The sequence below is a fragment of the Nipponia nippon genome, unplaced genomic scaffold, assembly GCF_047370975.1.
Source record: "Nipponia nippon isolate SJK-2023a ecotype South Korea unplaced genomic scaffold, ASM4737097v1 scaffold_9, whole genome shotgun sequence".
Taxonomy (NCBI): Eukaryota; Metazoa; Chordata; class Aves; order Pelecaniformes; family Threskiornithidae; genus Nipponia; species Nipponia nippon.
This window is the reverse complement of record NW_028262413.1, coordinates 41,868,908-41,885,319: the sequence shown is the minus strand read 5'-3', so window position 1 is coordinate 41,885,319 and position 16,412 is coordinate 41,868,908. Positions and strand designations below refer to the sequence as shown.

The 16,412-nt window shown below is 44.3% G+C and overlaps 1 protein-coding gene across 7 annotated transcripts in view; it reads left to right on the top strand.

Annotated features, from left to right (window-relative positions):
* The window catches only part of AKAP13 (A-kinase anchoring protein 13), a 225,936-nt gene that overhangs the window by 37,386 nt on the left and 172,138 nt on the right, over positions 1–16,412 (top strand). For 6 of the 7 annotated variants that reach the window (XM_087743462.1, XM_087743461.1, XM_087743460.1 and 3 more), the window contains one exon: positions 14,076–14,172. The gene's annotated coding sequence lies outside the window, so the exon portion shown is untranslated. Of the gene's footprint in view, positions 1–4,621; positions 4,652–14,075; positions 14,173–16,412 lie in introns of those variants that run through there. The other variant, XM_087743457.1, reaches the window with a different exon arrangement.

Here is a 16,412-nt window from a genome sequence, read left to right as displayed (position 1 = left end):
CCTGCCTCAGCTACTCCAAGTCCTACATCTTAAAATTTTCTGTTGAGTTCTGTTCTGTAGCTGTCATGTGGATGAGTCTGTCTCTCACTGCTTGATAGATATCTGTACAGTGACGATATGTAAAAAGCTATATAACAAAACATGCCTATATCTATCTCACTCAAGATACTGTGACTGCATTTTTAAGTCAGTGAGTGTACGGGGAAACAGCAAAACAAAAACCCAAACCCCAAGTTCTTCCCCCAGTTTTTTCCAATAGTTTAGATATCTGCAAAAATAATAGCTTCCAAGACAGTAATTTTTCCTCAGTGATAGCAATTATCCTTTTACGTTACACATTTAATGTTTATTGCTATTAAAATAAACTTGCAGGTTGGATTTATGAAACTTCTCTGATCCTTCATCACTGTGAACTGCAACTGTTCAGATTTCTTACTTTTCATAAACATTTTGAATAAACCTTTGCTGGCTTTTGTATCAAAATTTAACTTAAATTCTGTTTGGAAGCACTGAGATGTAGTTGAATCTGCTCTAAGGCAATGTAAGTGTACCTGTGCATGCACTTTCCATGCAAAATGGAAAAGAAATTTCCTGTAGCCATGGAAGGAACAGACTGCACTACTCCTGGTTTTTTCCTTCTTTTCTTGTGCTCTGGTCCTGAAAGGGGCTGAGCACTGTGCCCTTCTAATGCAGCAGAGACCTAGGTCGCATATCTCATACCAGCCAGATGAGTATTGCCTCCGACCTCAACGACCTGCTTAGTGTTAAACCGCTGCACACTTTGCTGAGCAATGTTGAATGCATCGGGGGATTGAGGTCTTGGCTCTCCTGGAGACTCAAGTGCTTGCTTCATAGCAACTGACTGATGATTACTAGAGGAGGATGAGATCCATCTTGTTTGATGTCAGCCAGCTAAAAATTCAGGCAAGTGCTAGCTAAGCTAGCTCTTCAGACCTCTGCAAGCAATGAGAAGACTGGCACCCCCAGAGCATGCTTCTTCCATCCTAAAATCGTCAAAACAAACTGGTGTATAGACAGGGAGGAGACGACTAGCTTAGACAGTGCCCAATTTTTAGAGGGGTAAAACTGGGTGATGGGAATCTTCCCCTCCAGGTGCCCCAGGTCATTTGTACTCTGTTGTCCTTGGACAATGCAAACTGTACAAGAAATTGTTAAACATCCGGGCTTTGCAAAGTTCCAAACCAGGTAAAATTGTTGTAATGTACATCAAAACCCAGCCTAATTGATAGGAACAAACACCATCTATGTTTAGACCATGCTGTTTGCTTTGTCCTATTGGTCTTGGGTATCAGGAGAGAGGAAGGGTCTGGGAACAGAGCAGTAGTTGAACAAAACAAGGTGAATCAAGGGCAGAGCAGGAGGCTTAACTTGCAATTTCCTTGTCTTTGTTGGTTTAAGTCTGACCCTCTGCATTGTTTAATGTTTTGTATTTCATTTCCTCGGCTGCTTAAGGAATGGTTGGGGCCTGCTTCGAACTGTGGTCAGGTGGGGCATGCAAGATTCAAATAAAGAACCTGTTTTTTACTTCCAGCAGAGACTTTAATGTGTTTTTTTAAATAGGTCAGAGAAATTAGATGCTGGTTCCAGAGGTGCAGAGAAACCTTTTAGTCTTGGTTGGCTCATAACTTTGTTCTGTAGCCTTGAGGATGAAAAAAGAAAGTCCAACCTCAAGTGTTCTGGTGAAGCACAGGAGGAGCTAGATCAGTGCATTAGTGAGCAGAGTTTTGCTGGCAGCAAAATGGGATTTGATCTTTTGCTGCCATGTTGATCATTTGTCTCCGTGTTGAGCTTTTGTTTCCAACCATAGCACTTTGCTCCTTTCTTCTCCTGATGCTCTGGCAATTGAGAGGTGGAATTTGCAAAGGAAAACAGCTGTAGTTCAAGCTGTGGAGAAGTTAGTGAAGACAAATCCTTTGGAGTTATTGGGCCTGTCTCCAGCTTTGAGTTGCTCTGGTAAGCATTTAGAAACAAGCCTAATCCTGAAGTCGTGGGCTTGAGGGGAAAATGAGGGTGAAATTTTTCAGCCTGCAACAGAAGCAATCGAACTTGAATGATCCTAATGCTTTCTTCTGACCCTAATGTCATCTCAAAAAAGCCCAGAAACAGAAACAACCTCTCACCCTAAAATGAAAAAATAAGTAAAATCAGTAGGTAGATGTTTATCTCCTGTAGCAACACTGGAAAAACTTCATTTTTTCTCTATTTCTGTGTCTGACCCCACCTTTCCCATTCCTGCTTAATCACACACATACCTGCTAGCTCGTTGCCACTCCGGAGGTTTACATGAAAAGATCTCTGTTGCTTAGGAGTTAATCGGCTTCTGCTGGTTGTCCTTTGTTCACCTGAAGTTCTCCGGAGATCTCTTCCTCTTGCGTCACCCCCAAGAACTTAGATGTCAATAAAGAGCCCTTCCCTTCTGTCCCTGGGGAGCATGGTCATGGGGAGAGCCCCTGGGCCCATGCGGACACGTCTTTGCAGCTGGCCTAGGCCTGAGTGCACGGGGCTGCCTGAAGAGCAGGCCCGGGGCTTTCCTTGTGCTGGTCCCAGAGCTCCAGCCCCTTCTCCTGGATCAGGGAATGTGCTCCAGCAGAAAACTAATGTGGCAGAAGAAACGTGAGTCTCGGCCTAGCTGACCCCTGATGCGGCCAGCAGCAGGCTTGTGGATGGTGAGAGCTTTGGGGTGGACGAGACCTCTTGGTGGCAACTGAGTTTGGCTTAAACTGGTTGCTGAAACCTCACCAGAGCTGAAAGCCCTCGATGGGGAAGACTCGGCAGCTACCTGCAGAAGAGCATCTTTAAAGCTTGGCTGTATCTTTTCTTGGCACTGTTAAGTGCCAAGTCTTTACTGGATGATCTAAGAGCTGTAAGATTTGTTCGCCTTTCCCAAGTTGGCTGTTCAAGAGATTTTCTGTGAGGATGTAACTCCTAATGAAGCAGTCTTTCTTCACCTGTGACACCAAATCTGATGGGTTATCTGTGATCTCTAGCAACCTCTAGTGCTAAATGCTTATGCTGTACGCTTGCACCCTTTGCATTTTTCTTTTGGTGGGAGAAACAATATAATGAGTATTTCCTACTGCTAGGAAGTAGGTTAAACAGATCAGGGAAGATGTGATTATCTCAGAATACTTTTCCTAATCTAAACCCGTTCTTTGTTTAGATTTCTGTGCAGGCATTAAGTTCTGGTGTCTTTTTTTTGTCATTTGTAGAAATATCAGCACTACTTCGTTTATCTGTAGCATATTATTTCCTATTATGTGCGTGTTGGGCACACAAAGGTTAAATTGGCATTAGTGTGTCACTGTTGTCAATGGCGTAAATCTGTCTTTCTAGTCCTAGACGTGCTATGGAAAAATTGCACGTGCCCTTAGACGTCATGGTGAGCATTTTAATTGAGCATACGTTGGAGTGCTTTGTAAGTATAGATCAGAAAAATGTTGTGTAGCAATAGATGTTATCTGTGGAATAATTTAGATTTAAGTCTGCTGCTGTTAAGGGCAGGGCACCTGGAGGGAGAAAAAAGGAACAAAAGTAAAATTGTTATCTTGAAAAAGATAACTTGAGCAACAACAAATGAAAAGCACAGAGAATAAGTGTATTTGACCCAAGGTAAGAACAATATTAAATACTGCAGTATGGTCCCTGCCTTAAAACATTTTCCTTCAGAAAAAAAAAAACAAAACAAAACAGACCAACAAAACAAAACCCAGAATGCTGAGCAAACTGATGCCCTAAAACCAGACAACGAGATCAGTGGCTTAGACACAGACTGAGGACCGGTCAGTCTGGGCACAGTTAGGGATCTGTCAAGAAACGATAGTTTATAGAGCACTACTTTTGCTGCTAAGGTTATTCCTCTAAGTTGTTGAATAGGGGATTTATTTACACTCCTGGTGCAGCAGGTAGGTGATGATTAAATCTGTGGCATTAAAGCTTTCTCGTAGGGGCAAACTACTGAGCATCTGTGCGTGGCTGGGAAACGCTCCTCCAGTGCCCTCTGCAAGATGCAGTCTTGTGTGCAGAGACGTGATGCTTTGAGAGCCTCGGCCTCCTGGTGTCGTGCCACTTCTCCATGTACCCTGTGTGCACGGATCATGTGCGTGGAAAAGTTCCTGTATGTGCAGGATGGTCCCAGGGACGGCAGCTGGGGTCGGACTGTGGAACCGGGTAACTCCCGCAGCCTGTTTACGAGGACAGCTTGTGCCTATGGTATGGGCTGTTGGCCGGGTGGAGCCCTAGCGTTGTGCTCCTTGTGGCTGTCATCTCTGCGTGCTCCTTTGTCCCTTTTCCCCTACTCATAGTAAAAAAAAAAAGTCCTGGGTCAGATGGTAACCAAATGCGTTACCACAAGCAGGCTATGATCAGCTGAAGCAAAGTAAGGCACAAAAACTTTCCTGGTCCTGAAAAGTATTGAAAAGGCTATGTATGCCATTGAAGAGACGGTCCTAGCTCAGGAAGACCAGTTAAATTTTTTTATTTTTATTTTTTGTTTTGTTACCAGCTAACCCTATTTGGTACTGTGCAGGATGACGATCAAGAAGGCAAGCAATGTCTGACCAGAAGATTAGCCACAATTGCAGGAACACGGGCAAGGGGAGATCTAAACGGTTCAGGGCTGTGTTTGCAAGAGGTGAGTCACCACTTGCATAGGTGTAGATGGGTAGATAGGCATTTGGAAACCCTACATGCACGTGGAAATGCGGGTAGTGCCTTTGCTTTATTGCCATGTGCGTGCTTGGGTAGAGCCTACAGCTCCTGTTGACACTCAGGTGGTGTTGCACAAGCGGTCGTTTACAGGTGCACTGGAAGAAGGGTGTGCCTTGGCAATTAGAGTCGGCTTGAACTTCTTGTTTTTCTTTCGTTGGTGATTGCACTGAGCAAAAAGCTCCTTTGCTGTACCTGCTCGGGGTGGGTGAGGACGGGAAGGGTGTTCTGTTGTGCGAAAACTGTTGTCATTGCTTTAACTAAAGATCCTTTGCTTCAGGGGGTGGTTGGGAGCAGAGACTCACTAAGTCCATGAAGGAAAGTACTGGCAGATTCGTCAGCAAAGTTGCGTAATTGCCTGGTGTACCTGTAGTAGGATTTGGCAAGTGATGGTAGCCTTAATGTAATTTGTTTTTGTTTTTTTCCATAATGCCTAGCAGCTGGTAGTAAAGTCATCGCAGTGCTAGTTTGGTGACTGGTTCTAACTCTTGATGAATGATAAAGCGGGGAGGAGCGCACTTTGCAGAGGAAATAATGAGTAGGTCTCATTCTGGCCACTTCCAGCCCGTGTGTGAAACACATGGGAGGATGCAGGCACAGCCAGGATTTCACTTTGCTGTGTGAATGCAGAGCAGTAGCAGGCTCAGTTAATTTTAGGCTATATTTGATGTCAGGCTTTGAGAGGCAGGTTATATGGACATTTGCCGACTTGGTTTGGGAATTTTTTTGCTGGTGATGAAAGCTTGCTTCCTTCCCCAGCATGCACTTTGAAGTTACAGAAGCACTGGGCTGTTTGGGGTACTGGGCAAAATCTGTGCCATGTGCTAATGCCACTTAATAACATCCCTTGCTTTTCTACTTGTAGTATACTGTGTTACTATGACCTGCCTCTTTAAAGATATTATTGTTGCAGGTGTCTGCCTCTTTGGGGGGCGGGGGGGAGCAACTGAATGAAAAAATCTTTTTGGGGGGGCAGGCAACTGACTGAAAAAATCTTTTGGGGCGGGAAGTCCAGTTATATGAAAGCAAATCAGGTAACCTGCTGAAGGGGTTGCATGGTAAAAGATGCTCTGTGGTTGCACGCTGGTGGTTTCCAGCCATCCGTCTTGATGTATTAACTGCAGATCTTCTGCAGCTACAAAGGGCTTGTAACAGCACCCTGTGCTACCTTCTGCCTTGACAAAAGTAATTCTGTATGTAAAGGCAACAAAATACAAATGCAGTTTAATTCTCTGAGCTTTGCTGTTGTGCGCTCAGTGATATTTGTGTGACTAACAGCGTTGTGGCTTCAGCTGTGAAGTGCCTATGTACTCAGCCTGCCTTGCAAGAGCTCGGATGGATCAGAACTAAGTATATGCCAATGCACTTTGTAACCAGAGACCACGTGTGTTAATGCACCCAGAAACAAGCTGCAGGCCCTTCAGTACAGGATGGCCCCAGAGGCTTCATTCAGAGATTCCTCAACAATCACGCGAGCTCTCCCCTCCTCGCTACCGCACCGTGCCTCACTCGTTGCCTGCTTTGCTGCTGGCGTTGCTTCTGGCTTTCATGGGCCGCGGTGCAGGTGGGAAAGCATCGGGGCTGTGGAGGAGGGACGGTGTGCAGGAAGGGTCTTATGGAAGTGGAAGTGAAAAGTTCCCAATCTGGATTTTAATAGAGTTGACAGTTTATTCTGCAGGTGAAAGGGGGATACAAGTATGGCATTTTTGTAATAAGAACAATGACATACTAGTCTTTTTAAAGGGTTTCTACATAAGGCATAGCATCTCTTCTTAGGGCTTTTGTTTGAACAAGCGCATGCAAATATTGGCAGGCAGCTTCCAAGCTGATACTGTCACACTTCCTAACCGTTGCAGTTTTGGTGCTGTCAATTTTCTTTTGAGCCCTTCAATATTGAACATGTGGATTGACCATGACACTTAACTGCTTTTCAAAATCCAAATAATACTTCTCAGCCCTGGTATAGTGCTTTTCATCTGAGCACTTTACAAAAAGAAGGTAAAATTAGGCTGCTAAGCAGCAATTTGGTACCATGTTTATTGACATAAAAGGTCAATATAGCATAAAAGAGTATTTCAAACTAAATGATTTCTCCCTTAAGCCGTATCAAAGCTATGAATAGAAATCAATACTATCTGGAAGTATTTGGGCCTATTCAGTAAAAAACCTACACTCAGAAATCTTGGGGTAGGAGCATTTTGTTCCACATAAACTGTTCATGTTGAGTGCTCATTAAATACCTAAATTGCCTTATTTGTGGTCAGAGTTGATGGGTGACCTCTCTCTGTTGACCCTGTGGTGATGATGCTTTCTTAAACGAGGCTGCAGCTGGGAGTTAAATCGCACGGTGCAGTGCAAAAGTCACCCCAGTTGTAAACTGAACAGGTTTCACTGGAGTTATGTCATCTCTGTATCATGGGATGTTAATGCTGAGAGGAGCCAGCACTACTCGTGAGATACAAGGGGTTGCTAGGACAGGCTTTAGACGTATCTGTTGAGTTTGAACGTGAATTTGGGAGGGAGATTTGGGAAAAGGGCTGACTTTGCTTCAGAGCATCTCTTCTGCCGGGCTGTGGATGGCAGTGCTGCTCAAACACTGAGCTCCTCGCCTTCACCCTTGAGCTTCGGGGGCAAAGAAGGTAGGTAGGGTGTGCTTGAGTGGATCTCACATGTTTGGAGTCAGATGATGGCTCTGGGAAAACATGATCTGCACTATACAAGTCTGCAGCTAGCCACCTAAACGCTTAATTGTTTGAGCTGTTGTGTAACTCACCCGTAATCTGAGCACTGGGTTGCAGATTTTTGTTGCATCATTAGACCTTCTCTTTCATTACTGGTTTAGGACCATTATACAGATCTCCTAATTTATATAATTAAGTGCTGCGCAGCTCCAGTGACATGTTTATTCAAGCACTAAAGCAACTTAATGCCACGGTTGCCCAGCCGGTGTTTGGTAGAGCTGGGCAGCCGTGCGGCAGAATGGAGGCAGCCAGCTTTTGAAGAAAATGGGGATGTCGCTGCTGTGTGGGTGGAGAGGCAATGCCGGCCGGATTACAGACTGTGCTGGCAGTCATCTGTAAAGCCTTGGGTGGGTCGCTTCATTTTCTGGCCCTTTGTGTTCCCTCCCAGCAAGCATTTATCTGTTTAACCTGTAAACACGGTGGCACGGCGATTCTTGCTGCGTGCCTCCATGGCGCTTGGCACGGAGGGACGTTGGTCTTGGCTGGAGCTGCAGTGGCAGACGGGAATATAGATTTGTACTTTGTATTTTATACCAAGATGATCCTTAACGTGGAGGAGAAAGCTTGTATTAATGTGTCAGTGCATGTTATATGCTGATATTTGGTGTCAACATGTACATATTCCCTTCCTTATCATGAGATTTCTAAATACAGTAAAAGTTCTTTATTTTATTGATTATTTTTTTAAAACTGTGTGGAAATAAAGAAGAAAATCGATTTTGTATGTCAGATCAAATAAGTGAATTGTGCAGGCTACATGGCTGGAGTTGGAGTGCCTTGCAGGTGCTGCTGATTTTGGCTTCATTCCTGTGACGATGGAGCTTGATGAGCCTATTTAGCTCAATTTTACACATGGGAATTGAGACAGAGGCCACAGTTGACTGGGACAATTTTGAACAATGAAAGCATTGGAATAATGTCATAACCTTGCTTTGAGCAGGGTGATGGACCAGATGACCTCCAAAGGGCCCCTTCCAACAGAAATTTTTGCATGATTCTTGTTTCCAACCACTCTGCCTTTTCTCAGGGTTGTATCCTGTTCCAGGGATGACGTATCGCCTTCCCAGGAAATGTTTAGCCTGTCCTGCTCAGGAGCTGCACCCAGTGTTTCAAAGAAAACAGGCCCATTCTGTTAAGTGGGGGACTGTGGTTAAGTGACATTTTCCTTCACGTTAAGGCATTGTGTTGGTCGTTCTTGATGATGGCCGTGTGGAAGTAGTCCTTGGCTTCACAGTTTGTGCTGCTTCTGTTTCCTGGTCTTCTGAAGGGGATTTATTTTGGGCTTTGGCCCGAGTTAGCAAGAGGACACAACTCATTCAGATTGTAACCTGAATGTCATGATAGAGGAGAGATGGTTCTTGTGGCTTTGCTCCCTGGATGGGAAGGGCAAGCAAACAAAAAAAAAAAAAAAAAGAAAAGGAGAGGGGAAGGAGAAGAATCTGTTGCAGAATTAAAAGAGTTTGTGTTTTAAGAGTGGCTGTGGGCTTGAGATGTTATTGCAGCTTGCTGCTGTTTGCTTTATTTTTTTAGCTAATCACTCTGATATTGTTCTCCAGTAACAAGGGGGATGGCGGTCTTGCCATGGTGGTTCAAAGAAGTGTTAATGCATTGCACAGATTTTAAACTCTCCAAGAGTTAAGTTTTAATGTCTCCTGCAGACAGTCAGCCATGATGGTCTTGTGGAAGCAGTTTGAAGGTCCTTATCTCAATCCTGATGGGGTTTTACAAGACTGTCTAGAAAGAAGCAGTTGCTATTTAGGATGAACGCTGTGACATGCTTCAGTTTAAAGAAGGTCAAATTTCTGGACCAAGTCCTGCTTTTATTAGTAGCAAAAACTGTAATGGGTCACAAAAATATTATTATTCTTTCCAGGTTTTTTTTTCTTCTGATTTCAGCCTTCAAAATGTCAATTTTATGCCTTTCAAGAGCACTTATGCAGTACCATGTTCTCAGAGGTCAGGGGGGTTTCACTGCTTGCAGAATCCCCGTGGCACCTTGTCTTCTCCTGGGGAAACAGGTTCCTGGGGGTTATTGCCCACGAGGAATTTATGGAGCTCAGGTTGCTGTCAGGAGGCAAGGTAGAGAGGCATAACGCATCCCCGGTCTCTTTGTTTCACTGCTTTGTGAATGCTGGTGGAAGTAAAAAGCAAACCCAAAACTTTTTACAGTTCTGTGCAGATCTCCAAGTTCTAGAGAGGAAATTGGTGTCTGTCCAGGGCTAGAGTGAGCAGGGAAGCACTCTGAGTTGGGTGCTTCCTTGCTTCCCTTTTCCACCGACATGGAAATATTTCTCTGTCTACAAGTTAAAGGCGACGCTGTCAAAAGAGTTTAAGTTTCAAAAGTTAACTCAGTGTATATGAAAGAATTTTTGTCTTCCATCTCTTGGTAATCAGGATTAATGGGACTCCAGTTAACATCTTAATGTTATTGCTTGCTCTGCAATGTGTACAATTGTGTGAAATATCGATATGTTTTACTTTCTATTGTTTTAAAATTCTTGGCTGCTTTTCATCCAGTGTGCCAAGTCAGATGCTGCCCTCTAAAAGTAAATGATGAGTTTTGTTTAGAGGAACCTTGTGTGTGTGTTAAAATGTGATGAGCTTCAGTCTGCCCTCTGCTTTGCAGGTAAAAATGTAGTGTGCTTGGATGCTGCTGCTCTTCTCTAGCTCTTCTCTAGCCTTGGAGTGGACCTGCTTGACTTTCCCTTGAGGTCAACCAAGGGAAGAAGTTGCTGCTCTGAACACGGCTTTGTAGCATGTGACTGTGGGAAATGCCTTGTCCGAGTGGAGTGTGTCCAGGCTCCCTTCCCTAAGGAATTAGGAAACATGGTTCAGACCACAGGACAAACTTCCGAAAATGTCTTGTGAGCCAGTTTCTCTTGGGAGATGAAATAGAAGCAGGAAAAGGATGTCCTGTAATGAGAATATCATGGTATATAAGTATAGGCTGTGTATTAAAAGCAAAAGATAACAGCAGGCTGCAGTCGTACACCCAGCAATTTGGGAGATGAGGAGGAGAAGCCGTGTTTTTCTTGACATCATTTGATATGAAATTGTGAGGAGGTTTTATAGCAGGCAACAGCCAAAACTCAGAAATGCTCCCGAGGTTTGTTTGGGTGCCGTAGCTGTGGGATTGGCTGTGTTTGGGCATCTTGGCTCTCAAAAGGTCCTAGCTGTATCAAATAATCCCAAATAATCAGCAGTTCATCTCCTAGATCATTAGTGCCCTGAGCTTGGTGCTGTTTTTTGAATTTGTTGAAAGCTTCAGGATGGCAATTACAACCAGATGGTGAGATAACTCGTTCGACGTGTCAAAGCGATCAGCTGGCAGAGCAACAAAACATGCAACACTTCTCAGAAAAATAAAATGGGTTTGTGTTCAGGGGGAAAAAGAGCAAGTTTGAGGAGTGGTTTCCTTTGTGCAGGGTGGTGTTTGGGAAGGGTGAGCGTTCTCTGGGGAGGAACCAGCAGAGCAACTGGAAACCCTGAGGTCCAAGTGTTGGGGCTTTACCAAGCATGTGTGTTTGAGAGCCCTAACTGATTGCTCCTAGATAGGTTTTCAACACAGGATAACTCCTTTTTTCACTGTGTTAGTCACTGCCATTCATTTCATTTAGAAATGTAGAGAGAGTACCTTTTGATGCTTGGCCTCTCTGCCTGTATAGGAGACATCAGATGCGGATCACCTCTAAGCCGTTGGGCTCTTTTTTGGGAAAATAACATCTATTACAGGAATTACATATATAATCCACAGGGCCAGTTACTTTGTCTTTTTAAAAGTGTAAATAGCCGTAATGCTGTCCTTAAGCTTTCTTTCCCTCTCTCTTCCCTAAACATGTTTCAGTAATTCATCAGTGGCATGGGTAATTTCTCCTTTAGCTGTCCCACTGTGTAGGGAGCAAGACCATGAGCATTCTGCCATCAAATAATGCTGTCCTAGCAAACAAGATGGGTTTTTTTCCCCTATTTTTATTAAATCCAAGTGGAATAGGTTGTGTAAAGGCAAGTGTCGAAAGGCCTCTCCTTTACATTCTCACTTACCTTAGTGAGCACCGTGTGATATTGTGACTGTCATGACTATAGGCCCTTTTGGGCAGAAATTATCCAGAGTTACAGGTCAGAATACGGGAATGTTGGCAGAGCGGTATAGGAACATGGCTGCTTTTTACAGCTTTTCTTATAAAGACACCGTATGTCATCATCTTCCTGTGAATAGTTTTCCATTTGTAAAGCAGTATGAGCTCACTCATGAAACATAATTTTTAAAACAATCTTTTTAAGATTCAGGAAAGAGGAGGTACGTCAGTGTTCATCTACACTTGGTAATGATTTCCCAGTAAAGGAAGAGGAGGAGGAGAAGAAATCCATATGGGGAAATCCTGCTTCTGAAATGGGTGTGCTTAGGCATGAGGGAGTTATCCCATAGTAGTTTCACGGGAAGCAGAAATCAGTTCTTTGGGGAACTGATTCTTTGATGTGGACAGCGTTACTGATTGTGCAGGCTCTTTACATACAGAACTAAAATATATATCTAAGACTTTTTAATATTCTTTGCTTCTTCCTGTAGCGATCTAAAAATTCTTACAGCATAAAAGCAAGCAAACAAACAAAAAAAGCCCAGAGGAAGAATGTTACGATCTGTATTATTGCTTTTTATTGCTAGGCCAGTTGATTTTCTGCACTTGCTAATACTTTCCAAGTCATGAGCATCCAAGTGAGCTTTGCATGTGCGTCTCCATACACACACCCTCATTCCTTAGTGGATATGATGAGAAACCTGCAGTGATTCACAGCATACTCACTATCTGCTTTAGCAGTGTTAGCCATACCCATATTGCTTGTCGGTTCAAAGGAATAACAGTAAACCCTGCTTTCTGTGCCAAAATATTAGAAGTATGATATTAAAAGCCAAGCTATCAGTGCCTCACAAATGAATGAAACCACTGTATTGGTGTAGTATATGCCTTGGAGAGAGCTATTACTTGGAGATCAACATGGAATTGCCTAGTGCCGTGGGTTAATGTTACTTGCTTAACGTAGTTAATCATTGCTGTATCAAACAGTAACCATCTTTTAAAATGTGGTCCTGAAAGTAATACTACAGGAATGCCGGAGGAAAGTTCCAGTCTGTTTGTTTGTGACTGCGAGGATGGTGTTACTGGTTAATGAATCCAAAGAGGGTATGCGTGCTCTTGACTGGGATTTAAGAGTTCAGCTAGTTCCTCGTTCAGCTCCAGTAGTTTGCCATAAGAATATAATTCAGAAATGTGTGACACCGCAATGAAGAAATTAATGCACAATCCTGATATACTTTAAGAGGAAGAAGAGGGTGAATTTTTTTCTTTTTTCCAATTTGGTCTGTGTTTAAATATATATATTTGTAGTAAAATGCCTTTTAGTATGCAGTACTCTGTAGTGCCTTACAAAACACTCTCCCCATTTCTCAGCAGGAAACCACCAGCAGAATGGATAAAAGAGACTTTTAGCAATAAATCTTAAGAAAACATTGTGTAAAACTGACATTGAGGTGTTCAGGTGATGTTCTTGTGTAGATGAACGAGTGAGATTTGTTGTGCAATGCATTATCTTCCAGTTTTGTACGTTCCCCAGTTAATTCACACAATACAATTGATTTCCCAGCCAGTAACGAGTTTTGCCATTGTTCCTTCTGTGCTTGTAACTGCACTTTGAACTCGGCAGGTTGGCTCAGGCTGTGAGACTCCCTGATTACGGATGCTTTCCCAACGGGGAGAGCGCAGGGGCAGAGTCTCCTCTATCTGGTAAAACAGGAGGCGGCAGTCGGTGTGTCGCGCTTGCATTCAGTGATGTGCGCGTAGCTGCAACCTTTCCTGGTGTGGTAACCAAATGATGGCCTAAGGTGCCCTGGTGACTTTGATTTAGCTAATAAAATCTCCCACACAGCATTTAATAAGCTGAAGCCCAACCTGTGCTTTTTCTCCTTTTGACATTTGATCCACTTTAACTGCTCTTTCTAGGTGTGCTCAGTAGACCAGATTCATCCCCGTGGATGAATCTACTGAGCAGATTTTGTCCCAGAGCAGGTAATCGGCCTGTGGAAAAGTGCAGGCAACCCAGAAGGATTTGGCAGAGACATGCTGGTAGATTTGGGCTTCATCTGCTGGCCATCACCTGCCATCATCTACTTTTGGTGCTTTTGTTCCTTTTAAAATACCTTGCTGTAAGGGATTTCACAGTTTGATGAATTCTGTCCTGGAGGGGTTGTGTTTAAGATGGGTATAAAGGACTTAAGGCCAACTTAGAGGTTTGGGATACGGTGATGGACAGCAGGGATGGGGCTAAACCAAACAGCAGAACAGTAGCAAATAAAACTCAGCAGCACAATTATTCTTAGATGGTGCTGGATGCCCATGTGGGTCTATATATGGCCCTATACTTTGGTCATCGCCCCATGTGTGCTCATGGAAGCCTGGGGTGGGTCACCACATGGGACTACCATGGCTAGCAAGGTAGAGGATGGTTTCCATCCCCCTTGGTGAAGGTGTTGTGATGCCAGTTTGAGCGTTGGGACCCCTAGCAGCTGTGCTGTCCCTTACACCTGGTAACTCCTTCTTCTTACCTCTCTTCCAGGAGCTGAGTATCGTGACCTGCCCTGCTTCTCCCTGCTCGGTGTGGGAACAACCTGAAGGACATCTTGGAGCCACCTGTACTGCTTCATGCAGTTAAAGTAAGGTTAAATGTTTTGGCAGCTCTTTCAGGTACAAGCAAGGGTTGAGGCGATGGGTTTGGGGGAATGAGTTTACCTAGTTTACCTGCTTGACAGCAGGGGATGCTGATACCAAAGCACATGTTATAAGCAAATTCAACAAGTTATTTTGCCAGAAAATAGAAATTCTTTGTGGTGGAAGCAAAAAATAGAAGGAAAGGGGTGTGTGGTCTCAGCCCTTACATCAAGCATATACCATGGTGTAAAAGAGCACTTAACGCTTAGAGCATCAGCTGGTTTTCCCTGTTATTTTAAGATATGACTTTCGTGTCCCCAGGGGAGGCATGTGGTTACAGCCTGAGGATTTCCATGGAAGCCAGTCAGGATCAGAGCTCAGATCCGCAGGGCTCAGGTCCCGCTGGCTGCCAGTCAGATGTGCCTTCTGGTTGGCACAATGGCCATCTGTCTGTCCTGGAGCGGTCATGGTGTTGAGGCTTCTGGATTTCTTTTTCTGTTAACACCAGCTTCTTGGTGTGGTGAACCAGATCAGGGGATGGATCTGACCTAAAAATGAATATATGGTTATTGCAATACTGACAGTAGCTGTTCTGACTCATGGAGTTACACCCATTCTCTCCAAAAAGACTTGAATTTGCAAAAACTGTTAGCCTGAAGCAAAGAAGCTGCTAGAGGCTTGCTTGGAAATGGGTGCTTGCCATGTTTGAGCTCTGTTGAGGTAGGGAGGGAGGAAGGAAGGAAAACCACCGCAAGCTGCCTCTTTTCTCCTCCCACTGTCTCTAACCTGTTTACCTTCTGCAGTGCCTCACATTTTCCATGGTCTTGCCTGAGAATACCAACACTTTAACGATACTGGGTCCAAACCATTTGGTGTTACTGACCTGTAGCAACAGCTGGGTGGATTAATCATAAACTGCTTTTAGTGTAGAGAGACAAGTATTTATTGTAATTATTTGGGTTTCCTTTTTTCAGTGGGGTTGGGTGGGGGAATCATACCTATTTTCAGAGCTTGAGAGAGATATGAAGTCTTTGGTAAAATTATGAACGAAACCTGCTTTATCAGGAATGAATATGTGGCTGGCTGAGATCTGGTCTCCAAGAAGGCCAATGGCATCCTGGCTTGTATCAGGAATAGTGTGGCCAGCAGGGCTAGGGAAGTGATTGTCCCCCTGTACTCGGCACTGGTGAGGCCGCACCTCGAGTACTGTGTTCAGTGTTGGGCCCCTCACTACAAGAAGGACATTGAGGTGCTGGAGCGTGTCCAGAGAAGGGCAACGAAGCTGGTGAAGGGTCTAGAGCACAAGTCTTATGGGGAGCAGCTGAGGGAGCTGGGGTTGTTTAGCCTGGAGAAGAGGAGGTTGAGGGAAGACCTTATTGCTCTCTACAACTACCTGAAAGGAGGTTGTAGTGAGGTGGGGGTCGCTAGCAAGAGGAAATGGTCTCAAGTTGTGGCAGGGGAGGTTTAGATTGGGTACAAGGAAAAACTTCTTCACCGAAAGGGTAGTCAGGCATTGGAACAGGCTGCCCAGGGAAGTGGTTGAGTCTCCAATCCCTGGAGGTATTTAAAAGAAGGGTAGACGTGGTGCTTGAGGACATGGTTTAGTGGTGGACTTGGCAGTGATAGGTTAACGGTTGGACTCAATGATCTTAAAGGTCTTTTCCAACCTAAACGATTCTATGATGCTAAGATCATCATGAACATTGCTCATCAGCCAGATGTATGGGGCCATGTTTAAAGGAGGAATGCACGACACCAGTTGCCATGTAGAGAGAAGCAATCTGTGGCTTCATTTGGCATTAGTTTCTTTACTTGCTGCTGATTTCTGGAGCACGGTGAGCTTGCAGTGAGCAGTGCTTGCTGCTGCAGAAGGTGCCAGACCCTTCCTGGGGATCACCCAAGGGATGACTTCTTACTTGGATGGCAGCAGCAGAGAAATCTCCAGCGAGCCGCAGCACAGGCAGTGAGAGCTTCTCACCGGACCTCCTGCCTGGGAACCAGCCTCTGCATCAGGTCTGATTTCTGGGTGTGCCTCCTCTGAAGGATCTGGGAAAAAAAAAAAGCTAAACTGGAGTTCAGGAGCAGCATTCTCATACCCGTTCCTTTTTTTGCCTGCTGGTCTAGTATTTCCATAAAGGTGCTTATAATGATAATCTTTTCATTTCATTCATACAGTGGTTACTGCTTAATGAACTTCATGTTAATGAGCTCTATAACATTTAAAATAGCTGTGTAACTTGGAAAA